At 52.7% G+C, this 19598-nt stretch overlaps 50 non-coding genes across 50 annotated transcripts; 21 read left to right on the top strand and 29 right to left on the bottom strand.

Moving 5' to 3' along the window:
• Positions 1 to 203: 203 nt before the first annotated feature.
• Trnad-guc (transfer RNA aspartic acid (anticodon GUC)) lies at positions 204 to 275 on the bottom strand. Its single transcript has one exon. It is a non-coding gene; the product is annotated as a tRNA-Asp (tRNA).
• Positions 276 to 714: 439 nt separating this feature from the next.
• On the bottom strand, positions 715 to 806 carry Trnai-uau (transfer RNA isoleucine (anticodon UAU)). The gene is given in 2 exon segments: positions 715 to 750; positions 769 to 806. It is a non-coding gene; the product is annotated as a tRNA-Ile (tRNA).
• Positions 807 to 1183: 377 nt separating this feature from the next.
• Trnar-acg (transfer RNA arginine (anticodon ACG)) lies at positions 1184 to 1256 on the top strand. Its single transcript has one exon. It is a non-coding gene; the product is annotated as a tRNA-Arg (tRNA).
• Positions 1257 to 1543: 287 nt separating this feature from the next.
• On the top strand, positions 1544 to 1615 carry Trnam-cau (transfer RNA methionine (anticodon CAU)). Its single transcript has one exon. It is a non-coding gene; the product is annotated as a tRNA-Met (tRNA).
• Positions 1616 to 1854: 239 nt separating this feature from the next.
• On the bottom strand, positions 1855 to 1926 carry Trnad-guc (transfer RNA aspartic acid (anticodon GUC)). The gene has a single exon. It is a non-coding gene; the product is annotated as a tRNA-Asp (tRNA).
• Positions 1927 to 2365: 439 nt separating this feature from the next.
• Positions 2366 to 2457, bottom strand: Trnai-uau (transfer RNA isoleucine (anticodon UAU)). Its single transcript is given in 2 exon segments — positions 2366 to 2401; positions 2420 to 2457. It is a non-coding gene; the product is annotated as a tRNA-Ile (tRNA).
• A 377-nt stretch (positions 2458 to 2834) lies between these two features.
• On the top strand, positions 2835 to 2907 carry Trnar-acg (transfer RNA arginine (anticodon ACG)). Its single transcript has one exon. It is a non-coding gene; the product is annotated as a tRNA-Arg (tRNA).
• Positions 2908 to 3194: 287 nt separating this feature from the next.
• Trnam-cau (transfer RNA methionine (anticodon CAU)) lies at positions 3195 to 3266 on the top strand. The gene has a single exon. It is a non-coding gene; the product is annotated as a tRNA-Met (tRNA).
• A 238-nt stretch (positions 3267 to 3504) lies between these two features.
• Positions 3505 to 3576, bottom strand: Trnad-guc (transfer RNA aspartic acid (anticodon GUC)). Its single transcript has one exon. It is a non-coding gene; the product is annotated as a tRNA-Asp (tRNA).
• Positions 3577 to 4015: 439 nt separating this feature from the next.
• On the bottom strand, positions 4016 to 4107 carry Trnai-uau (transfer RNA isoleucine (anticodon UAU)). Its single transcript is given in 2 exon segments — positions 4016 to 4051; positions 4070 to 4107. It is a non-coding gene; the product is annotated as a tRNA-Ile (tRNA).
• A 377-nt stretch (positions 4108 to 4484) lies between these two features.
• Positions 4485 to 4557, top strand: Trnar-acg (transfer RNA arginine (anticodon ACG)). Its single transcript has one exon. It is a non-coding gene; the product is annotated as a tRNA-Arg (tRNA).
• Positions 4558 to 4818: 261 nt separating this feature from the next.
• Trnam-cau (transfer RNA methionine (anticodon CAU)) lies at positions 4819 to 4890 on the top strand. The gene has a single exon. It is a non-coding gene; the product is annotated as a tRNA-Met (tRNA).
• Positions 4891 to 5128: 238 nt separating this feature from the next.
• Trnad-guc (transfer RNA aspartic acid (anticodon GUC)) lies at positions 5129 to 5200 on the bottom strand. Its single transcript has one exon. It is a non-coding gene; the product is annotated as a tRNA-Asp (tRNA).
• Positions 5201 to 5484: 284 nt separating this feature from the next.
• On the bottom strand, positions 5485 to 5576 carry Trnai-uau (transfer RNA isoleucine (anticodon UAU)). Its single transcript is given in 2 exon segments — positions 5485 to 5520; positions 5539 to 5576. It is a non-coding gene; the product is annotated as a tRNA-Ile (tRNA).
• Positions 5577 to 5953: 377 nt separating this feature from the next.
• On the top strand, positions 5954 to 6026 carry Trnar-acg (transfer RNA arginine (anticodon ACG)). Its single transcript has one exon. It is a non-coding gene; the product is annotated as a tRNA-Arg (tRNA).
• Positions 6027 to 6599: 573 nt separating this feature from the next.
• On the bottom strand, positions 6600 to 6671 carry Trnad-guc (transfer RNA aspartic acid (anticodon GUC)). The gene has a single exon. It is a non-coding gene; the product is annotated as a tRNA-Asp (tRNA).
• A 107-nt stretch (positions 6672 to 6778) lies between these two features.
• Positions 6779 to 6850, bottom strand: Trnad-guc (transfer RNA aspartic acid (anticodon GUC)). The gene has a single exon. It is a non-coding gene; the product is annotated as a tRNA-Asp (tRNA).
• A 284-nt stretch (positions 6851 to 7134) lies between these two features.
• On the bottom strand, positions 7135 to 7226 carry Trnai-uau (transfer RNA isoleucine (anticodon UAU)). The gene is given in 2 exon segments: positions 7135 to 7170; positions 7189 to 7226. It is a non-coding gene; the product is annotated as a tRNA-Ile (tRNA).
• Positions 7227 to 7603: 377 nt separating this feature from the next.
• Trnar-acg (transfer RNA arginine (anticodon ACG)) lies at positions 7604 to 7676 on the top strand. Its single transcript has one exon. It is a non-coding gene; the product is annotated as a tRNA-Arg (tRNA).
• Positions 7677 to 7937: 261 nt separating this feature from the next.
• On the top strand, positions 7938 to 8009 carry Trnam-cau (transfer RNA methionine (anticodon CAU)). The gene has a single exon. It is a non-coding gene; the product is annotated as a tRNA-Met (tRNA).
• A 240-nt stretch (positions 8010 to 8249) lies between these two features.
• On the bottom strand, positions 8250 to 8321 carry Trnad-guc (transfer RNA aspartic acid (anticodon GUC)). The gene has a single exon. It is a non-coding gene; the product is annotated as a tRNA-Asp (tRNA).
• A 107-nt stretch (positions 8322 to 8428) lies between these two features.
• Trnad-guc (transfer RNA aspartic acid (anticodon GUC)) lies at positions 8429 to 8500 on the bottom strand. Its single transcript has one exon. It is a non-coding gene; the product is annotated as a tRNA-Asp (tRNA).
• A 284-nt stretch (positions 8501 to 8784) lies between these two features.
• On the bottom strand, positions 8785 to 8876 carry Trnai-uau (transfer RNA isoleucine (anticodon UAU)). The gene is given in 2 exon segments: positions 8785 to 8820; positions 8839 to 8876. It is a non-coding gene; the product is annotated as a tRNA-Ile (tRNA).
• A 377-nt stretch (positions 8877 to 9253) lies between these two features.
• On the top strand, positions 9254 to 9326 carry Trnar-acg (transfer RNA arginine (anticodon ACG)). Its single transcript has one exon. It is a non-coding gene; the product is annotated as a tRNA-Arg (tRNA).
• A 572-nt stretch (positions 9327 to 9898) lies between these two features.
• Positions 9899 to 9970, bottom strand: Trnad-guc (transfer RNA aspartic acid (anticodon GUC)). The gene has a single exon. It is a non-coding gene; the product is annotated as a tRNA-Asp (tRNA).
• A 459-nt stretch (positions 9971 to 10429) lies between these two features.
• On the bottom strand, positions 10430 to 10521 carry Trnai-uau (transfer RNA isoleucine (anticodon UAU)). The gene is given in 2 exon segments: positions 10430 to 10465; positions 10484 to 10521. It is a non-coding gene; the product is annotated as a tRNA-Ile (tRNA).
• Positions 10522 to 10898: 377 nt separating this feature from the next.
• Positions 10899 to 10971, top strand: Trnar-acg (transfer RNA arginine (anticodon ACG)). Its single transcript has one exon. It is a non-coding gene; the product is annotated as a tRNA-Arg (tRNA).
• A 261-nt stretch (positions 10972 to 11232) lies between these two features.
• Trnam-cau (transfer RNA methionine (anticodon CAU)) lies at positions 11233 to 11304 on the top strand. Its single transcript has one exon. It is a non-coding gene; the product is annotated as a tRNA-Met (tRNA).
• Positions 11305 to 11542: 238 nt separating this feature from the next.
• On the bottom strand, positions 11543 to 11614 carry Trnad-guc (transfer RNA aspartic acid (anticodon GUC)). The gene has a single exon. It is a non-coding gene; the product is annotated as a tRNA-Asp (tRNA).
• A 284-nt stretch (positions 11615 to 11898) lies between these two features.
• On the bottom strand, positions 11899 to 11990 carry Trnai-uau (transfer RNA isoleucine (anticodon UAU)). Its single transcript is given in 2 exon segments — positions 11899 to 11934; positions 11953 to 11990. It is a non-coding gene; the product is annotated as a tRNA-Ile (tRNA).
• A 377-nt stretch (positions 11991 to 12367) lies between these two features.
• Trnar-acg (transfer RNA arginine (anticodon ACG)) lies at positions 12368 to 12440 on the top strand. The gene has a single exon. It is a non-coding gene; the product is annotated as a tRNA-Arg (tRNA).
• A 284-nt stretch (positions 12441 to 12724) lies between these two features.
• Trnam-cau (transfer RNA methionine (anticodon CAU)) lies at positions 12725 to 12796 on the top strand. The gene has a single exon. It is a non-coding gene; the product is annotated as a tRNA-Met (tRNA).
• Positions 12797 to 13036: 240 nt separating this feature from the next.
• On the bottom strand, positions 13037 to 13108 carry Trnad-guc (transfer RNA aspartic acid (anticodon GUC)). Its single transcript has one exon. It is a non-coding gene; the product is annotated as a tRNA-Asp (tRNA).
• Positions 13109 to 13215: 107 nt separating this feature from the next.
• On the bottom strand, positions 13216 to 13287 carry Trnad-guc (transfer RNA aspartic acid (anticodon GUC)). The gene has a single exon. It is a non-coding gene; the product is annotated as a tRNA-Asp (tRNA).
• A 284-nt stretch (positions 13288 to 13571) lies between these two features.
• On the bottom strand, positions 13572 to 13663 carry Trnai-uau (transfer RNA isoleucine (anticodon UAU)). Its single transcript is given in 2 exon segments — positions 13572 to 13607; positions 13626 to 13663. It is a non-coding gene; the product is annotated as a tRNA-Ile (tRNA).
• A 377-nt stretch (positions 13664 to 14040) lies between these two features.
• Positions 14041 to 14113, top strand: Trnar-acg (transfer RNA arginine (anticodon ACG)). The gene has a single exon. It is a non-coding gene; the product is annotated as a tRNA-Arg (tRNA).
• A 261-nt stretch (positions 14114 to 14374) lies between these two features.
• On the top strand, positions 14375 to 14446 carry Trnam-cau (transfer RNA methionine (anticodon CAU)). Its single transcript has one exon. It is a non-coding gene; the product is annotated as a tRNA-Met (tRNA).
• Positions 14447 to 14685: 239 nt separating this feature from the next.
• Positions 14686 to 14757, bottom strand: Trnad-guc (transfer RNA aspartic acid (anticodon GUC)). The gene has a single exon. It is a non-coding gene; the product is annotated as a tRNA-Asp (tRNA).
• A 459-nt stretch (positions 14758 to 15216) lies between these two features.
• Trnai-uau (transfer RNA isoleucine (anticodon UAU)) lies at positions 15217 to 15308 on the bottom strand. Its single transcript is given in 2 exon segments — positions 15217 to 15252; positions 15271 to 15308. It is a non-coding gene; the product is annotated as a tRNA-Ile (tRNA).
• A 377-nt stretch (positions 15309 to 15685) lies between these two features.
• On the top strand, positions 15686 to 15758 carry Trnar-acg (transfer RNA arginine (anticodon ACG)). The gene has a single exon. It is a non-coding gene; the product is annotated as a tRNA-Arg (tRNA).
• Positions 15759 to 16019: 261 nt separating this feature from the next.
• On the top strand, positions 16020 to 16091 carry Trnam-cau (transfer RNA methionine (anticodon CAU)). The gene has a single exon. It is a non-coding gene; the product is annotated as a tRNA-Met (tRNA).
• Positions 16092 to 16329: 238 nt separating this feature from the next.
• Trnad-guc (transfer RNA aspartic acid (anticodon GUC)) lies at positions 16330 to 16401 on the bottom strand. Its single transcript has one exon. It is a non-coding gene; the product is annotated as a tRNA-Asp (tRNA).
• A 284-nt stretch (positions 16402 to 16685) lies between these two features.
• Trnai-uau (transfer RNA isoleucine (anticodon UAU)) lies at positions 16686 to 16777 on the bottom strand. Its single transcript is given in 2 exon segments — positions 16686 to 16721; positions 16740 to 16777. It is a non-coding gene; the product is annotated as a tRNA-Ile (tRNA).
• Positions 16778 to 17154: 377 nt separating this feature from the next.
• Trnar-acg (transfer RNA arginine (anticodon ACG)) lies at positions 17155 to 17227 on the top strand. Its single transcript has one exon. It is a non-coding gene; the product is annotated as a tRNA-Arg (tRNA).
• Positions 17228 to 17488: 261 nt separating this feature from the next.
• On the top strand, positions 17489 to 17560 carry Trnam-cau (transfer RNA methionine (anticodon CAU)). Its single transcript has one exon. It is a non-coding gene; the product is annotated as a tRNA-Met (tRNA).
• Positions 17561 to 17800: 240 nt separating this feature from the next.
• Positions 17801 to 17872, bottom strand: Trnad-guc (transfer RNA aspartic acid (anticodon GUC)). The gene has a single exon. It is a non-coding gene; the product is annotated as a tRNA-Asp (tRNA).
• A 107-nt stretch (positions 17873 to 17979) lies between these two features.
• On the bottom strand, positions 17980 to 18051 carry Trnad-guc (transfer RNA aspartic acid (anticodon GUC)). Its single transcript has one exon. It is a non-coding gene; the product is annotated as a tRNA-Asp (tRNA).
• Positions 18052 to 18335: 284 nt separating this feature from the next.
• Trnai-uau (transfer RNA isoleucine (anticodon UAU)) lies at positions 18336 to 18427 on the bottom strand. Its single transcript is given in 2 exon segments — positions 18336 to 18371; positions 18390 to 18427. It is a non-coding gene; the product is annotated as a tRNA-Ile (tRNA).
• A 377-nt stretch (positions 18428 to 18804) lies between these two features.
• On the top strand, positions 18805 to 18877 carry Trnar-acg (transfer RNA arginine (anticodon ACG)). Its single transcript has one exon. It is a non-coding gene; the product is annotated as a tRNA-Arg (tRNA).
• Positions 18878 to 19449: 572 nt separating this feature from the next.
• Positions 19450 to 19521, bottom strand: Trnad-guc (transfer RNA aspartic acid (anticodon GUC)). Its single transcript has one exon. It is a non-coding gene; the product is annotated as a tRNA-Asp (tRNA).
• Between the last annotated feature and the right edge of the window lie 77 nt (positions 19522 to 19598).

Genomic DNA, 19598 nt, shown 5'->3' with positions numbered 1-19598 from the left:
ACTACGCCCAGAGCGTCGGCTGGGGTGCTTTGATTCAGCCTCAGTAGCAAACCCTGATGTGTGAAGAATGCAAGGACCACTTCCTAAGATGTGGCATTTTTTTTTAGATTTTGCACCAACTACACTCCTTGATCGCAAACTTTATGCTCTTCCGATCCCCATACGCGCAACTCTCGAACAGGTTTGTGAGATAAAAATCGCATCTCCACGGCGGGGAATCGAACCCCGGTCTCCCGCGTGACAGGCGGGGATACTAACCACTATACTACCGAGGATGCACTGTAGACAGCTGCCTGTGTGGGAGACACATGTTGCTAGTACCTGCAAACGTCCTACACTAAGTTCGGCGAGTGATAGTGCAGCAATTAAAAATCGGATGTCTCTCCCCGGCGGGGAATCGAACCCCGGTCTCCCGGGTGACAGGCTGGGATACTAACCACTATACTACCGAGGATGCGCTGTAGGCAGCTGCCTGTGTGGGAGACACATGTTGCTAGTACCTGCAAACGTCCTACACTAAGACGGCGAGTGATAGTGCAGCAATTAAAAATCGGATGTCTCTCCCCGGCGGGGAATCGAACCCCGGTCTCCCGGGTGACTACCGAGGAAGACGCAGCTACCGTATCGAATGCACGATTATATTCCTCAAATAGCTGATACATCTCAAACGTAGCCTCCTGTTGCTGTCAGAGACTGTGCCACGAAATAAAAATATGCCCCAGGAGAGGCTCGAACTCACAACCCCGGCATTGCGCACGGCTACTGCCTTATAAGTACCGTGCGCTAACCAATTGCGCCACTGGGGCTACAACACAGGGCCCTCAGTCAGTGGTATTCACTTTGCTGGAAACTAGTGGTGGCCACAGAAACATATGTTCGCCACCTGGTGCCATACTGCGACTTTTGCACCTGACTACGAATGGTTCGTGCTATTCTTGCTTCATATGCTACGCTTACATGCACATCAACCGGCTCTCGTCGTCGAGAAAACATGCGAAAAAGCGCGCCTTGCCTTCTGCTACCTGTCGAACAGCGAGAGCAGATGCGTGGCAAGCTCTAAGTTCTGCAGGCGCACTGCGGCCACGCAGCTGGACGAGAGGTACCTTCCTTGGGAGCTTGCTGAGCCGTGGAGAACACATTTCTTAGCGAATTGCACTTGTCTCGTAGACAAAACGCTGCCGGTGGCCCTGTGGCGCAACGGATAACGCGTCTGACTACGGATCAGAAGATTCCAGGTTCGAATCTTGGCAGGGTCGGCATTTTGTTAGTTTCCGACGAGTAGCTGGGCAGTGGATTTCGTATGTCGCCGCATCGTGGAGTGCTTTGTTACTCCTGTGCTTCTCGCAGCTGCATGTCGGGGCGATCGTGGTAAATATCGCTGCCTGCAAGCGTCAGCGTAGCGTCAGTCGAGCAAAGTCGAGACAAGTCAAGCTGAGAGCTGTAGGAGATGTTACGCAATCACATGTAGGCGTGTGAAAGCGACGCAGACAACACTGCCCAGGTGTGAGACGTGATGTGACGAAGAGCCAGTACTCTCCCACACAGCAGAGTGGCGCAGTGGAAGCGTGCTGGGCCCATAACCCAGAGGTCCGTGGATCGAAACCACGCTCTGCTAAAAATATTTCTTTTGCAGACTGTGTCCAGCTCGATTACTACGCCCAGAGCGTCGGCTGGGGTGCTTTGATTCAGCCTCAGTAGCAAACCCTGATGTGTGAAGAATGCATGGACCACTTCCTAAGATGTGGCATTTTTTTTTAGATTTTGCACCAACTACACTCCTTGATCGCAAACTTTATGCTCTTCCGATCCCCATACGCGCAACTCTCGAACAGGTTTGTGAGATAAAAATCGCATCTCCACGGCGGGGAATCGAACCCCGGTCTCCCGCGTGACAGGCGGGGATACTAACCACTATACTACCGAGGATGCACTGTAGACAGCTGCCTGTGTGGGAGACACATGTTGCTAGTACCTGCAAACGTCCTACACTAAGTTCGGCGAGTGATAGTGCAGCAATTAAAAATCGGATGTCTCTCCCCGGCGGGGAATCGAACCCCGGTCTCCCGGGTGACAGGCTGGGATACTAACCACTATACTACCGAGGATGCGCTGTAGGCAGCTGCCTGTGTGGGAGACACATGTTGCTAGTACCTGCAAACGTCCTACACTAAGACGGCGAGTGATAGTGCAGCAATTAAAAATCGGATGTCTCTCCCCGGCGGGGAATCGAACCCCGGTCTCCCGGGTGACTACCGAGGAAGACGCAGCTACCGTATCGAATGCACGATTATATTCCTCAAATAGCTGATACATCTCAAACGTAGCCTCCTGTTGCTGTCAGAGACTGTGCCACGAAATAAAAATATGCCCCAGGAGAGGCTCGAACTCACAACCCCGGCATTGCGCACGGCTACTGCCTTATAAGTACCGTGCGCTAACCAATTGCGCCACTGGGGCTACAACACAGGGCCCTCAGTCAGTGGTATTCACTTTGCTGGAAACTAGTGGTGGCCACAGAAACATATGTTCGCCACCTGGTGCCATACTGCGACTTTTGCACCTGACTACGAATGGTTCGTGCTATTCTTGCTTCATATGCTACGCTTACATGCACATCAACCGGCTCTCGTCGTCGAGAAAACATGCGAAAAAGCGCGCCTTGCCTTCTGCTACCTGTCGAACAGCGAGAGCAGATGCGTGGCAAGCTCTAAGTTCTGCAGGCGCACTGCGGCCACGCAGCTGGACGAGAGGTACCTTCCTTGGGAGCTTGCTGAGCCGTGGAGAACACATTTCTTAGCGAATTGCACTTGTCTCGTAGACAAAACGCTGCCGGTGGCCCTGTGGCGCAACGGATAACGCGTCTGACTACGGATCAGAAGATTCCAGGTTCGAATCTTGGCAGGGTCGGCATTTTGTTAGTTTCCGACGAGTAGCTGGGCAGTGGATTTCGTATGTCGCCGCATCGTGGAGTGCTTTGTTACTCCTGTGCTTCTCGCAGCTGCATGTCGGGGCGATCGTGGTAAATATCGCTGCCTGCAAGCGTCAGCGTAGCGTCAGTCGAGCAAAGTCGAGACAAGTCAAGCTGAGAGCTGTAGGAGATGTTACGCAATCACATGTAGGCGTGTGAAAGCGACGCAGACAACACTGCCCAGGTGTGAGACGTGATGTGACGAAGAGCCAGTACTCTCCCACACAGCAGAGTGGCGCAGTGGAAGCGTGCTGGGCCCATAACCCAGAGGTCCGTGGATCGAAACCACGCTCTGCTAAAAATATTTCTTTTGCAGACTGTGTCCAGCTCGATTACTACGCCCAGAGCGTCGGCTGGGGTGCTTTGATTCAGCCTCAGTAGCAAACCCTGATGTGTGAAGAATGCAAGGACCACTTCCTAAGATGTGGCTTTTTTTTTAGATTTTGCACCAACTACACTCCTTGATCGCAAACTTTATGCTCTTCCGATCCCCATACGCGCAACTCTCGAACAGGTTTGTGAGATAAAAATCGCATCTCCACGGCGGGGAATCGAACCCCGGTCTCCCGCGTGACAGGCGGGGATACTAACCACTATACTACCGAGGATGCACTGTAGACAGCTGCCTGTGTGGGAGACACATGTTGCTAGTACCTGCAAACGTCCTACACTAAGTTCGGCGAGTGATAGTGCAGCAATTAAAAATCGGATGTCTCTCCCCGGCGGGGAATCGAACCCCGGTCTCCCGGGTGACAGGCTGGGATACTAACCACTATACTACCGAGGATGCGCTGTAGGCAGCTGCCTGTGTGGGAGACACATGTTGCTAGTACCTGCAAACGTCCTACACTAAGACGGCGAGTGATAGTGCAGCAATTAAAAATCGGATGTCTCTCCCCGGCGGGGAATCGAACCCCGGTCTCCCGGGTGACTACCGAGGAAGACGCAGCTACCGTATCGAATGCACGATTATATTCCTCAAATAGCTGATACATCTCAAACGTAGCCTCCTGTTGCTGTCAGAGACTGTGCCACGAAATAAAAATATGCCCCAGGAGAGGCTCGAACTCACAACCCCGGCATTGCGCACGGCTACTGCCTTATAAGTACCGTGCGCTAACCAATTGCGCCACTGGGGCTACAACACAGGGCCCTCAGTCAGTGGTATTCACTTTGCTGGAAACTAGTGGTGGCCACAGAAACATATGTTCGCCACCTGGTGCCATACTGCGACTTTTGCACCTGACTACGAATGGTTCGTGCTATTCTTGCTTCATATGCTACGCTTACATGCACATCAACCGGCTCTCGTCGTCGAGAAAACATGCGAAAAAGCGCGCCTTGCCTTCTGCTACCTGTCGAACAGCGAGAGCAGATGCGTGGCAAGCTCTAAGTTCTGCAGGCGCACTGCGGCCACGCAGCTGGACGAGAGGTACCTTCCTTGGGAGCTTGCTGAGCCGTGGAGAACACATTTCTTAGCGAATTGCACTTGTCTCGTAGACAAAATGCTGCCGGTGGCCCTGTGGCGCAACGGATAACGCGTCTGACTACGGATCAGAAGATTCCAGGTTCGAATCTTGGCAGGGTCGGCATTTTGTTAGTTTCCGACGAGTAGCTGGGCAGTGGATTTCGTATGTCGCCGCATCGTGGAGTTCTTTGTTACTCCTGTGCTTCTCGCAGCTGCATGTCGGGGCGATCGTGGTAAATATCGCTGCCTGCAAGCGTCAGCGTAGCGTCAGTCGAGCAAAAACGAGATGTTACGCAATCACATGTAGGCGTGTGAAAGCGACGCAGACAACACTGCCCAGGTGTGAGACGTGATGTGACGAAGAGCCAGTACTCTCCCACACAGCAGAGTGGCGCAGTGGAAGCGTGCTGGGCCCATAACCCAGAGGTCCGTGGATCGAAACCACGCTCTGCTAAAAATATTTCTTTTGCAGACTGTGTCCAGCTCGATTACTACGCCCAGAACGTCGGCTGGGGTGCTTTGATTCAGCCTCAGTAGCAAACCCTGATGTGTGAAGAATGCAAGAACCACTTCCTAAGATGTAGCATTTTTTTTAGATTTTGCACCAACTACACTCCTTGATCGCAAACTTTATGCTCTTCCGATCCCCATACGCGCAACTCTCGAACAGGTTTGTGAGATAAAAATCGCATCTCCCCGGCGGGGAATCGAACCCCGGTCTCCCGCGTGACAGGCGGGGATACTAACCACTATTCTACCGAGGATGCGCTGTAGGCAGCTGCCTGTGTGGGAGACACATGTTGCTAGTACCTGCAAACGTCCTACACTAAGACGGCGAGTGATAGTGCAGCAATTAAAAATCGGATGTCTCTCCCCGGCGGGGAATCGAACCCCGGTCTCCCGGGTGACAGGAGGGGATACTAACCACTATACTACCGAGGAAGACGCAGCTACCGTATCGAATGCACGATTATATTCCTCAAATAGCTGATACATCTCAAACGTAGCCTCCTGTTGCTGTCAGAGACTGTGCCACGAAATAAAAATATGCCCCAGGAGAGGCTCGAACTCACAACCCCGGCATTGCTCACGGCTACTGCCTTATAAGTACCGTGCGCTAACCAATTGCGCCACTGGGGCTACAACACAGGGCCCTCAGTCAGTGGTATTCACTTTGCTGGAAACTAGTGGTGGCCACAGAAACATATGTTCGCCACCTGGTGCCATACTGCGACTTTTGCACCTGACTACGAATGGTTCGTGCTATTCTTGTTTCATATGCTACGCTTACATGCACATCAACCGGCTCTCGTCGTCGAGAAAACATGCGAAAAAGCGCGCCTTGCCTTCTGCTACCTGTCGAACAGCGAGAGCAGATGCGTGGCAAGCTCTAAGTTCTGCAGGCGCACTGCGGCCACGCAGCTGGACGAGAGGTACCTACCTTGGGGGCTTGCTGAGCCGTGGAGAACACATTTCTTAGCGAATTGCACTTGTCTCGTAGACAAAATGCTGCCGGTGGCCCTGTGGCGCAACGGATAACGCGTCTGACTACGGATCAGAAGATTCCAGGTTCGAATCTTGGCAGGGTCGGCATTTTGTTAGTTTCCGACGAGTAGCTGGGCAGTGGATTTCGTATGTCGCCGCATCGTGGAGTGCTTTGTTACTCCTGTGCTTCTCGCAGCTGCATGTCGGGGCGATCGTGGTAAATATCGCTGCCTGCAAGCGTCAGCGTAGCGTCAGTCGAGCAAAAACGAGATGTTACGCAATCACATGTAGGCGTGTGAAAGCGACGCAGACAACACTGCCCAGGTGTGAGACGTGATGTGACGAAGAGCCAGTACTCTCCCACACAGCAGAGTGGCGCAGTGGAAGCGTGCTGGGCCCATAACCCAGAGGTCCGTGGATCGGAACCACGCTCTGCTAAAAATATTTCTTTTGCAGACTGTGTCCAGCTCGATTACTACGCCCAGAGCGTCGGCTGGGGTGCTTTGATTCAGCCTCAGTAGCAAACCCTGATGTGTGAAGAATGCAAGAACCACTTCCTAAGATGTAGCATTTTTTTTTTAGATTTTGCACCAACTACACTCCTTGATCGCAAACTTTATGCTCTTCCGATCCCCATACGCGCAACTCTCGAACAGGTTTGTGAGATAAAAATCGCATCTCCCCGGCGGGGAATCGAACCCCGGTCTCCCGCGTGACAGGCGGGGATACTAACCACTATACTACCGAGGATGCACTGTAGACAGCTGCCTGTGTGGGAGACACATGTTGCTAGTACCTGCAAACGTCCTACACTAAGTTCGGAGAGTGATAGTGCAGCAATTAAAAATCGGATGTCTCTCCCCGGCGGGGAATCGAACCCCGGTCTCCCGCGTGACAGGCGGGGATACTAACCACTATTCTACCGAGGATGCGCTGTAGGCAGCTGCCTGTGTGGGAGACACATGTTGCTAGTACCTGCAAACGTCCTACACTAAGACGGCGAGTGATAGTGCAGCAATTAAAAATCGGATGTCTCTCCCCGGCGGGGAATCGAACCCCGGTCTCCCGGGTGACAGGAGGGGATACTAACCACTATACTACCGAGGAAGACGCAGCTACCGTATCGAATGCACGATTATATTCCTCAAATAGCTGATACATCTCAAACGTAGCCTCCTGTTGCTGTCAGAGACTGTGCCACGAAATAAAAATATGCCCCAGGAGAGGCTCGAACTCACAACCCCGGCATTGCTCACGGCTACTGCCTTATAAGTACCGTGCGCTAACCAATTGCGCCACTGGGGCTACAACACAGGGCCCTCAGTCAGTGGTATTCACTTTGCTGGAAACTAGTGGTGGCCACAGAAACATATGTTCGCCACCTGGTGCCATACTGCGACTTTTGCACCTGACTACGAATGGTTCGTGCTATTCTTGTTTCATATGCTACGCTTACATGCACATCAACCGGCTCTCGTCGTCGAGAAAACATGCGAAAAAGCGCGCCTTGCCTTCTGCTACCTGTCGAACAGCGAGAGCAGATGCGTGGCAAGCTCTAAGTTCTGCAGGCGCACTGCGGCCACGCAGCTGGACGAGAGGTACCTTCCTTGGGGGCTTGCTGAGCCGTGGAGAACACATTTCTTAGCGAATTGCACTTGTCTCGTAGACAAAATGCTGCCGGTGGCCCTGTGGCGCAACGGATAACGCGTCTGACTACGGATCAGAAGATTCCAGGTTCGAATCTTGGCAGGGTCGGCATTTTGTTAGTTTCCGACGAGTAGCTGGGCAGTGGATTTCGTATGTCGCCGCATCGTGGAGTGCTTTGTTACTCCTGTGCTTCTCGCAGCTGCATGTCGGGGCGATCGTGGTAAATATCGCTGCCTGCAAGCGTCAGCGTAGCGTCAGTCGAGCAAAAACGAGATGTTACGCAATCACATGTAGGCGTGTGAAAGCGACGCAGACAACACTGCCCAGGTGTGAGACGTGATGTGACGAAGAGCCAGTACTCTCCCACACAGCAGAGTGGCGCAGTGGAAGCGTGCTGGGCCCATAACCCAGAGGTCCGTGGATCGAAACCACGCTCTGCTAAAAATATTTCTTTTGCAGACTGTGTCCAGCTCGATTACTACGCCCAGAGCGTCGGCTGGGGTGCTTTGATTCAGCCTCAGTAGCAAACCCTGATGTGTGAAGAATGCAAGAACCACTTCCTAAGATGTAGCATTTTTTTTTTAGATTTTGCACCAACTACACTCCTTGATCGCAAACTTTATGCTCTTCCGATCCCCATACGCGCAACTCTCGAACAGGTTTGTGAGATAAAAATCGCATCTCCCCGGCGGGGAATCGAACCCCGGTCTCCCGCGTGACAGGCGGGGATACTAACCACTATATTACCGAGGATGCACTGTAGACAGCTGCCTGTGTGGGAGACACATGTTGCTAGTACCTGCAAACGTCCTACACTAAGTTCGGAGAGTGATAGTGCAGCAATTAAAAATCGGATGTCTCTCCCCGGCGGGGAATCGAACCCCGGTCTCCCGCGTGACAGGCGGGGATACTAACCACTATTCTACCGAGGATGCGCTGTAGGCAGCTGCCTGTGTGGGAGACACATGTTGCTAGTACCTGCAAACGTCCTACACTAAGACGGCGAGTGATAGTGCAGCAATTAAAAATCGGATGTCTCTCCCCGGCGGGGAATCGAACCCCGGTCTCCCGGGTGACAGGAGGGGATACTAACCACTATACTACCGAGGAAGACGCAGCTACCGTATCGAATGCACGATTATATTCCTCAAATAGCTGATACATCTCAAACGTAGCCTCCTGTTGCTGTCAGAGACTGTGCCACGAAATAAAAATATGCCCCAGGAGAGGCTCGAACTCACAACCCCGGCATTGCTCACGGCTACTGCCTTATAAGTACCGTGCGCTAACCAATTGCGCCACTGGGGCTACAACACAGGGCCCTCAGTCAGTGGTATTCACTTTGCTGGAAACTAGTGGTGGCCACAGAAACATATGTTCGCCACCTGGTGCCATACTGCGACTTTTGCACCTGACTACGAATGGTTCGTGCTATTCTTGTTTCATATGCTACGCTTACATGCACATCAACCGGCTCTCGTCGTCGAGAAAACATGCGAAAAAGCGCGCCTTGCCTTCTGCTACCTGTCGAACAGCGAGAGCAGATGCGTGGCAAGCTCTAAGTTCTGCAGGCGCACTGCGGCCACGCAGCTGGACGAGAGGTACCTTCCTTGGGGGCTTGCTGAGCCGTGGAGAACACATTTCTTAGCGAATTGCACTTGTCTCGTAGACAAAATGCTGCCGGTGGCCCTGTGGCGCAACGGATAACGCGTCTGACTACGGATCAGAAGATTCCAGGTTCGAATCTTGGCAGGGTCGGCATTTTGTTAGTTTCCGACGAGTAGCTGGGCAGTGGATTTCGTATGTCGCCGCATCGTGGAGTGCTTTGTTACTCCTGTGCTTCTCGCAGCTGCATGTCGGGGCGATCGTGGTAAATATCGCTGCCTGCAAGCGTCAGCGTAGCGTCAGTCGAGCAAAAACGAGATGTTACGCAATCACATGTAGGCGTGTGAAAGCGACGCAGACAACACTGCCCAGGTGTGAGACGTGATGTGACGAAGAGCCAGCACTCTCCCACACAGCAGAGTGGCGCAGTGGAAGCGTGCTGGGCCCATACCCCAGAGGTCCGTGGATCGAAACCACGCTCTGCTAAAAATATTTCTTTTGCAGTCTGTGTCCAGCTCGATTACTACGCCCAGAGCGTCGGCTGGGGTGCTTTGATTCAGCCTCAGTAGCAAACCCTGATGTGTGAAGAATGCAAGAACCACTTCCTAAGATGTAGCATTTTTTTTTAGATTTTGCACCAACTACACTCCTTGATCGCAAACTTTATGCTCTTCCGATCCCCATACGCGCAACTCTCGAACAGGTTTGTGAGATAAAAATCGCATCTCCCCGGCGGGGAATCGAACCCCGGTCTCCCGCGTGACAGGCGGGGATACTAACCACTATACTACCGAGGATGCACTGTAGACAGATGTGTGGGAGACACATGTTGCTAGTACCTGCAAACGTCCTACACTAAGTTCGGCGAGTGATAGTGCAGCAATTAAAAATCGGATGTCTCTCCCCGGCGGGGAATCGAACCCCGGTCTCCCGGGTGACAGGCGGGGATACTAACCACTAAACTACCGAGGATGCGCTGTAGGCAGCTGCCTGTGTGGGAGACACATGTTGCTAGTACCTGCAAACGTCCTACACTAAGACGGCGAGTGATAGTGCAGCAATTAAAAATCGGATGTCTCTCCCCGGCGGGGAATCGAACCCCGGTCTCCCGGGTGACAGGAGGGGATACTAACCACTATACTACCGAGGAAGACGCAGCTACCGTATCGAATGCACGATTATATTCCTCAAATAGCTGATACATCTCAAACGTAGCCTCCTGTTGCTGTCAGAGACTGTGCCACGAAATAAAAATATGCCCCAGGAGAGGCTCGAACTCACAACCCCGGCATTGCTCACGGCTACTGCCTTATAAGTACCGTGCGCTAACCAATTGCGCCACTGGGGCTACAACACAGGGCCCTCAGTCAGTGGTATTCACTTTGCTGGAAACTAGTGGTGGCCACAGAAACATATGTTCGCCACCTGGTGCCATACTGCGACTTTTGCACCTGACTACGAATGGTTCGTGCTATTCTTGTTTCATATGCTACGCTTACATGCACATCAACCGGCTCTCGTCGTCGAGAAAACATGCGAAAAAGCGCGCCTTGCCTTCTGCTACCTGTCGAACAGCGAGAGCAGATGCGTGGCAAGCTCTAAGTTCTGCAGGCGCACTGCGGCCACGCAGCTGGACGAGAGGTACCTTCCTTGGGGGCTTGCTGAGCCGTGGAGAACACATTTCTTAGCGAATTGCACTTGTCTCGTAGACAAAATGCTGCCGGTGGCCCTGTGGCGCAACGGATAACGCGTCTGACTACGGATCAGAAGATTCCAGGTTCGAATCTTGGCAGGGTCGGCATTTTGTTAGTTTCCGACGAGTAGCTGGGCAGTGGATTTCGTATGTCGCCGCATCGTGGAGTGCTTTGTTACTCCTGTGCTTCTCGCAGCTGCATGTCAGGGCGATCGTGGTAAATATCGCTGCCTGCAAGCGTCAGCGTAGCGTCAGTCGAGCAAAAACGAGATGTTACGCAATCACATGTAGGCGTGTGAAAGCGACGCAGACAACACTGCCCAGGTGTGAGACGTGATGTGACGAAGAGCCAGTACTCTCCCACACAGCAGAGTGGCGCAGTGGAAGCGTGCTGGGCCCATAACCCAGAGGTCCGTGGATCGAAACCACGCTCTGCTAAAAATATTTCTTTTGCAGACTGTGTCCAGCTCGATTACTACGCCCAGAACGTCGGCTGGGGTGCTTTGATTCAGCCTCAGTAGCAAACCCTGATGTGTGAAGAATGCAAGAACCACTTCCTAAGATGTAGCATTTTTTTTAGATTTTGCACCAACTACACTCCTTGATCGCAAACTTTATGCTCTTCCGATCCCCATACGCGCAACTCTCGAACAGGTTTGTGAGATAAAAATCGCATCTCCCCGGCGGGGAATCGAACCCCGGTCTCCCGCGTGACAGGCGGGGATACTAACCACTATTCTACCGAGGATGCGCTGTAGGCAGCTGCCTGTGTGGGAGACACATGTTGCTAGTACCTGCAAACGTCCTACACTAACACGGCGAGTGATAGTGCAGCAATTAAAAATCGGATGTCTCTCCCCGGCGGGGAATCGAACCCCGGTCTCCCGGGTGACAGGAGGGGATACTAACCACTATACTACCGAGGAAGACGCAGCTACCGTATCGAATGCACGATTATATTCCTCAAATAGCTGATACATCTCAAACGTAGCCTCCTGTTGCTGTCAGAGACTGTGCCACGAAATAAAAATATGCCCCAGGAGAGGCTCGAACTCACAACCCCGGCATTGCTCACGGCTACTGCCTTATAAGTACCGTGCGCTAACCAATTGCGCCACTGGGGCTACAACACAGGGCCCTCAGTCAGTGGTATTCACTTTGCTGGAAACTAGTGGTGGCCACAGAAACATATGTTCGCCACCTGGTGCCATACTGCGACTTTTGCACCTGACTACGAATGGTTCGTGCTATTCTTGTTTCATATGCTACGCTTACATGCACATCAACCGGCTCTCGTCGTCGAGAAAACATGCGAAAAAGCGCGCCTTGCCTTCTGCTACCTGTCGAACAGCGAGAGCAGATGCGTGGCAAGCTCTAAGTTCTGCAGGCGCACTGCGGCCACGCAGCTGGACGAGAGGTACCTTCCTTGGGGGCTTGCTGAGCCGTGGAGAACACATTTCTTAGCGAATTGCACTTGTCTCGTAGACAAAATGCTGCTGGTGGCCCTGTGGCGCAACGGATAACGCGTCTGACTACGGATCAGAAGATTCCAGGTTCGAATCTTGGCAGGGTCGGCATTTTGTTAGTTTCCGACGAGTAGCTGGGCAGTGGATTTCGTATGTCGCCGCATCGTGGAGTGCTTTGTTACTCCTGTGCTTCTCGCAGCTGCATGTCGGGGCGATCGTGGTAAATATCGCTGCCTGCAAGCGTCAGCGTAGCGTCAGTCGAGCAAAGTCGAGACAAGTCAAGCTGAGAGCTGTAGATGTTACGCAATCACATGTAGGCGTGTGAAAGCGACGCAGACAACACTGCCCAGGTGTGAGACGTGATGTGACGAAGAGCCAGTACTCTCCCACACAGCAGAGTGGCGCAGTGGAAGCGTGCTGGGCCCATAACCCAGAGGTCCGTGGATCGAAACCACGCTCTGCTAAAAATATTTCTTTTGCAGACTGTGTCCAGCTCGATTACTACGCCCAGAGCGTCGGCTGGGGTGCTTTGATTCAGCCTCAGTAGCAAACCCTGATGTGTGAAGAATGCAAGAACCACTTCCTAAGATGTAGCATTTTTTTTTTAGATTTTGCACCAACTACACTCCTTGATCGCAAACTTTATGCTCTTCCGATCCCCATACGCGCAACTCTCGAACAGGTTTGTGAGATAAAAATCGCATCTCCCCGGCGGGGAATCGAACCCCGGTCTCCCGCGTGACAGGCGGGGATACTAACCACTATACTACCGAGGATGCACTGTAGACAGCTGCCTGTGTGGGAGACACATGTTGCTAGTACCTGCAAACGTCCTACACTAAGTTCGGAGAGTGATAGTGCAGCAATTAAAAATCGGATGTCTCTCCCCGGCGGGGAATCGAACCCCGGTCTCCCGCGTGACAGGCGGGGATACTAACCACTATTCTACCGAGGATGCGCTGTAGGCAGCTGCCTGTGTGGGAGACACATGTTGCTAGTACCTGCAAACGTCCTACACTAAGACGGCGAGTGATAGTGCAGCAATTAAAAATCGGATGTCTCTCCCCGGCGGGGAATCGAACCCCGGTCTCCCGGGTGACAGGAGGGGATACTAACCACTATACTACCGAGGAAGACGCAGCTACCGTATCGAATGCACGATTATATTCCTCAAATAGCTGATACATCTCAAACGTAGCCTCCTGTTGCTGTCAGAGACTGTGCCACGAAATAAAAATATGCCCCAGGAGAGGCTCGAACTCACAACCCCGGCATTGCTCACGGCTACTGCCTTATAAGTACCGTGCGCTAACCAATTGCGCCACTGGGGCTACAACACAGGGCCCTCAGTCAGTGGTATTCACTTTGCTGGAAACTAGTGGTGGCCACAGAAACATATGTTCGCCACCTGGTGCCATACTGCGACTTTTGCACCTGACTACGAATGGTTCGTGCTATTCTTGTTTCATATGCTACGCTTACATGCACATCAACCGGCTCTCGTCGTCGAGAAAACATGCGAAAAAGCGCGCCTTGCCTTCTGCTACCTGTCGAACAGCGAGAGCAGATGCGTGGCAAGCTCTAAGTTCTGCAGGCGCACTGCGGCCACGCAGCTGGACGAGAGGTACCTTCCTTGGGGGCTTGCTGAGCCGTGGAGAACACATTTCTTAGCGAATTGCACTTGTCTCGTAGACAAAATGCTGCCGGTGGCCCTGTGGCGCAACGGATAACGCGTCTGACTACGGATCAGAAGATTCCAGGTTCGAATCTTGGCAGGGTCGGCATTTTGTTAGTTTCCGACGAGTAGCTGGGCAGTGGATTTCGTATGTCGCCGCATCGTGGAGTGCTTTGTTACTCCTGTGCTTCTCGCAGCTGCATGTCGGGGCGATCGTGGTAAATATCGCTGCCTGCAAGCGTCAGCGTAGCGTCAGTCGAGCAAAAACGAGATGTTACGCAATCACATGTAGGCGTGTGAAAGCGACGCAGACAACACTGCCCAGGTGTGAGACGTGATGTGACGAAGAGCCAGCACTCTCCCACACAGCAGAGTGGCGCAGTGGAAGCGTGCTGGGCCCATAACCCAGAGGTCCGTGGATCGAAACCACGCTCTGCTAAAAATATTTCTTTTGCAGACTGTGTCCAGCTCGATTACTACGCCCAGAGCGTCGGCTGGGGTGCTTTGATTCAGCCTCAGTAGCAAACCCTGATGTGTGAAGAATGCAAGAACCACTTCCTAAGATGTAGCATTTTTTTTTAGATTTTGCACCAACTACACTCCTTGATCGCAAACTTTATGCTCTTCCGATCCCCATACGCGCAACTCTCGAACAGGTTTGTGAGATAAAAATCGCATCTCCCCGGCGGGGAATCGAACCCCGGTCTCCCGCGTGACAGGCGGGGATACTAACCACTATACTACCGAGGATGCACTGTAGACAGATGTGTGGGAGACACATGTTGCTAGTACCTGCAAACGTCCTACACTAAGTTCGGCGAGTGATAGTGCAGCAATTAAAAATCGGATGTCTCTCCCCGGCGGGGAATCGAACCCCGGTCTCCCGGGTGACAGGCGGGGATACTAACCACTAAACTACCGAGGATGCGCTGTAGGCAGCTGCCTGTGTGGGAGACACATGTTGCTAGTACCTGCAAACGTCCTACACTAAGACGGCGAGTGATAGTGCAGCAATTAAAAATCGGATGTCTCTCCCCGGCGGGGAATCGAACCCCGGTCTCCCGGGTGACAGGAGGGGATACTAACCACTATACTACCGAGGAAGACGCAGCTACCGTATCGAATGCACGATTATATTCCTCAAATAGCTGATACATCTCAAACGTAGCCTCCTGTTGCTGTCAGAGACTGTGCCACGAAATAAAAATATGCCCCAGGAGAGGCTCGAACTCACAACCCCGGCATTGCTCACGGCTACTGCCTTATAAGTACCGTGCGCTAACCAATTGCGCCACTGGGGCTACAACACAGGGCCCTCAGTCAGTGGTATTCACTTTGCTGGAAACTAGTGGTGGCCACAGAAACATATGTTCGCCACCTGGTGCCATACTGCGACTTTTGCACCTGACTACGAATGGTTCGTGCTATTCTTGTTTCATATGCTACGCTTACATGCACATCAACCGGCTCTCGTCGTCGAGAAAACATGCGAAAAAGCGCGCCTTGCCTTCTGCTACCTGTCGAACAGCGAGAGCAGATGCGTGGCAAGCTCTAAGTTCTGCAGGCGCACTGCGGCCACGCAGCTGGACGAGAGGTACCTTCCTTGGGGGCTTGCTGAGCCGTGGAGAACACATTTCTTAGCGAATTGCACTTGTCTCGTAGACAAAATGCTGCCGGTGGCCCTGTGGCGCAACGGATAACGCGTCTGACTACGGATCAGAAGATTCCAGGTTCGAATCTTGGCAGGGTCGGCATTTTGTTAGTTTCCGACGAGTAGCTGGGCAGTGGATTTCGTATGTCGCCGCATCGTGGAGTGCTTTGTTACTCCTGTGCTTCTCGCAGCTGCATGTCAGGGCGATCGTGGTAAATATCGCTGCCTGCAAGCGTCAGCGTAGCGTCAGTCGAGCAAAAACGAGATGTTACGCAATCACATGTAGGCGTGTGAAAGCGGCGCAGACAACACTGCCCAGGTGTGAGACGTGATGTGACGAAGAGCCAGTACTCTCCCACACAGCAGAGTGGCGCAGTGGAAGCGTGCTGGGCCCATAACCCAGAGGTCCGTGGATCGAAACCACGCTCTGCTAAAAATATTTCTTTTGCAGACTGCGTCCAGCTCGATTACTACGCCCAGAACGTCGGCTGGGGTGCTTTGATTCAGCCTCAGTAGCAAACCCTGATGTGTGAAGAATGCAAGAACCACTTCCTAAGATGTAGCATTTTTTTTAGATTTTGCACCAACTACACTCCTTGATCGCAAACTTTATGCTCTTCCGATCCCCATACGCGCAACTCTCGAACAGGTTTGTGAGATAAAAATCGCATCTCCCCGGCGGGGAATCGAACCCCGGTCTCCCGCGTGACAGGCGGGGATACTAACCACTATTCTACCGAGGATGCGCTGTAGGCAGCTGCCTGTGTGGGAGACACATGTTGCTAGTACCTGCAAACGTCCTACACTAAGACGGCGAGTGATAGTGCAGCAATTAAAAATCGGATGTCTCTCCCCGGCGGGGAATCGAACCCCGGTCTCCCGGGTGACAGGAGGGGATACTAACCACTATACTACCGAGGAAGACGCAGCTACCGTATCGAATGCACGATTATATTCCTCAAATAGCTGATACATCTCAAACGTAGCCTCCTGTTGCTGTCAGAGACTGTGCCACGAAATAAAAATATGCCCCAGGAGAGGCTCGAACTCACAACCCCGGCATTGCTCACGGCTACTGCCTTATAAGTACCGTGCGCTAACCAATTGCGCCACTGGGGCTACAACACAGGGCCCTCGGTCAGTGGTATTCACTTTGCTGGAAACTAGTGGTGGCCACAGAAACATATGTTCGCCACCTGGTGCCATACTGCGACTTTTGCACCTGACTACGAATGGTTCGTGCTATTCTTGTTTCATATGCTACGCTTACATGCACATCAACCGGCTCTCGTCGTCGAGAAAACATGCGAAAAAGCGCGCCTTGCCTTCTGCTACCTGTCGAACAGCGAGAGCAGATGCGTGGCAAGCTCTAAGTTCTGCAGGCGCACTGCGGCCACGCAGCTGGACGAGAGGTACCTTCCTTGGGGGCTTGCTGAGCCGTGGAGAACACATTTCTTAGCGAATTGCACTTGTCTCGTAGACAAAATGCTGCCGGTGGCCCTGTGGCGCAACGGATAACGCGTCTGACTACGGATCAGAAGATTCCAGGTTCGAATCTTGGCAGGGTCGGCATTTTGTTAGTTTCCGACGAGTAGCTGGGCAGTGGATTTCGTATGTCGCCGCATCGTGGAGTGCTTTGTTACTCCTGTGCTTCTCGCAGCTGCATGTCGGGGCGATCGTGGTAAATATCGCTGCCTGCAATCGTCAGCGTAGCGTCAGTCGAGCAAAAACGAGATGTTACGCAATCACATGTAGGCGTGTGAAAGCGACGCAGACAACACTGCCCAGGTGTGAGACGTGATGTGACGAAGAGCCAGTACTCTCCCACACAGCAGAGTGGCGCAGTGGAAGCGTGCTGGGCCCATAACCCAGAGGTCCGTGGATCGAAACCACGCTCTGCTAAAAATATTTCTTTTGCAGACTGTGTCCAGCTCGATTACTACGCCCAGAGCGTCGGCTGGGGTGCTTTGATTCAGCCTCAGTAGCAAACCCTGATGTGTGAAGAATGCAAGAACCACTTCCTAAGATGTAGCATTTTTTTTTTAGATTTTGCACCAACTACACTCCTTGATCGCAAACTTTATGCTCTTCCGATCCCCATACGCGCAACTCTCGAACAGGTTTGTGAGATAAAAATCGCATCTCCCCGGCGGGGAATCGAACCCCGGTCTCCCGCGTGACAGGCGGGGATACTAACCACTATACTACCGAGGATGCACTGTAGACAGCTGCCTGTGTGGGAGACACATGTTGCTAGTACCTGCAAACGTCCTACACTAAGTTCGGAGAGTGATAATGCAGCAATTAAAAATCGGATGTCTCTCCCCGGCGGGGAATCGAACCCCGGTCTCCCGCGTGACAGGCGGGGATACTAACCACTATTCTACCGAGGATGCGCTGTAGGCAGCTGCCTGTGTGGGAGACACATGTTGCTAGTACCTGCAAACGTCCTACACTAAGACGGCGAGTGATAGTGCAGCAATTAAAAATCGGATGTCTCTCCCCGGCGGGGAATCGAACCCCGGTCTCCCGGGTGACAGGAGGGGATACTAACCACTATACTACCGAGGAAGACGCAGCTACCGTATCGAATGCACGATTATATTCCTCAAATAGCTGATACATCTCAAACGTAGCCTCCTGTTGCTGTCAGAGACTGTGCCACGAAATAAAAATATGCCCCAGGAGAGGCTCGAACTCACAACCCCGGCATTGCTCACGGCTACTGCCTTATAAGTACCGTGCGCTAACCAATTGCGCCACTGGGGCTACAACACAGGGCCCTCAGTCAGTGGTATTCACTTTGCTGGAAACTAGTGGTGGCCACAGAAACATATGTTCGCCACCTGGTGCCATACTGCGACTTTTGCACCTGACTACGAATGGTTCGTGCTATTCTTGTTTCATATGCTACGCTTACATGCACATCAACCGGCTCTCGTCGTCGAGAAAACATGCGAAAAAGCGCGCCTTGCCTTCTGCTACCTGTCGAACAGCGAGAGCAGATGCGTGGCAAGCTCTAAGTTCTGCAGGCGCACTGCGGCCACGCAGCTGGACGAGAGGTACCTTCCTTGGGGGCTTGCTGAGCCGTGGAGAACACATTTCTTAGCGAATTGCACTTGTCTCGTAGACAAAATGCTGCCGGTGGCCCTGTGGCGCAACGGATAACGCGTCTGACTACGGATCAGAAGATTCCAGGTTCGAATCTTGGCAGGGTCGGCATTTTGTTAGTTTCCGACGAGTAGCTGGGCAGTGGATTTCGTATGTCGCCGCATCGTGGAGTGCTTTGTTACTCCTGTGCTTCTCGCAGCTGCATGTCGGGGCGATCGTGGTAAATATCGCTGCCTGCAAGCGTCAGCGTAGCGTCAGTCGAGCAAAAACGAGATGTTACGCAATCACATGTAGGCGTGTGAAAGCGACGCAGACAACACTGCCCAGGTGTGAGACGTGATGTGACGAAGAGCCAGCACTCTCCCACACAGCAGAGTGGCGCAGTGGAAGCGTGCTGGGCCCATAACCCAGAGGTCCGTGGATCGAAACCAAGCTCTGCTAAAAATATTTCTTTTGCAGACTGTGTCCAGCTCGATTACTACGCCCAGAGCGTCGGCTGGGGTGCTTTGATTCAGCCTCAGTAGCAAACCCTGATGTGTGAAGAATGCAAGAACCACTTCCTAAGATGTAGCATTTTTTTTTAGATTTTGCACCAACTACACTCCTTGATCGCAAACTTTATGCTCTTCCGATCCCCATACGCGCAACTCTCGAACAGGTTTGTGAGATAAAAATCGCATCTCCCCGGCGGGGAATCGAACCCCGGTCTCCCGCGTGACAGGCGGGGATACTAACCACTATACTACCGAGGATGCACTGTAGACAGATGTGTGGGAGACACATGTTGCTAGTACCTGCAAACGTCCTACACTAAGTTCGGCGAGTGATA

The sequence above is a fragment of the Schistocerca cancellata genome, unplaced genomic scaffold, assembly GCF_023864275.1.
Source record: "Schistocerca cancellata isolate TAMUIC-IGC-003103 unplaced genomic scaffold, iqSchCanc2.1 HiC_scaffold_756, whole genome shotgun sequence".
NCBI classification, from domain to species: Eukaryota; Metazoa; Arthropoda; class Insecta; order Orthoptera; family Acrididae; genus Schistocerca; species Schistocerca cancellata.
This window is presented reverse-complemented; position numbering and strand designations above follow the sequence as displayed.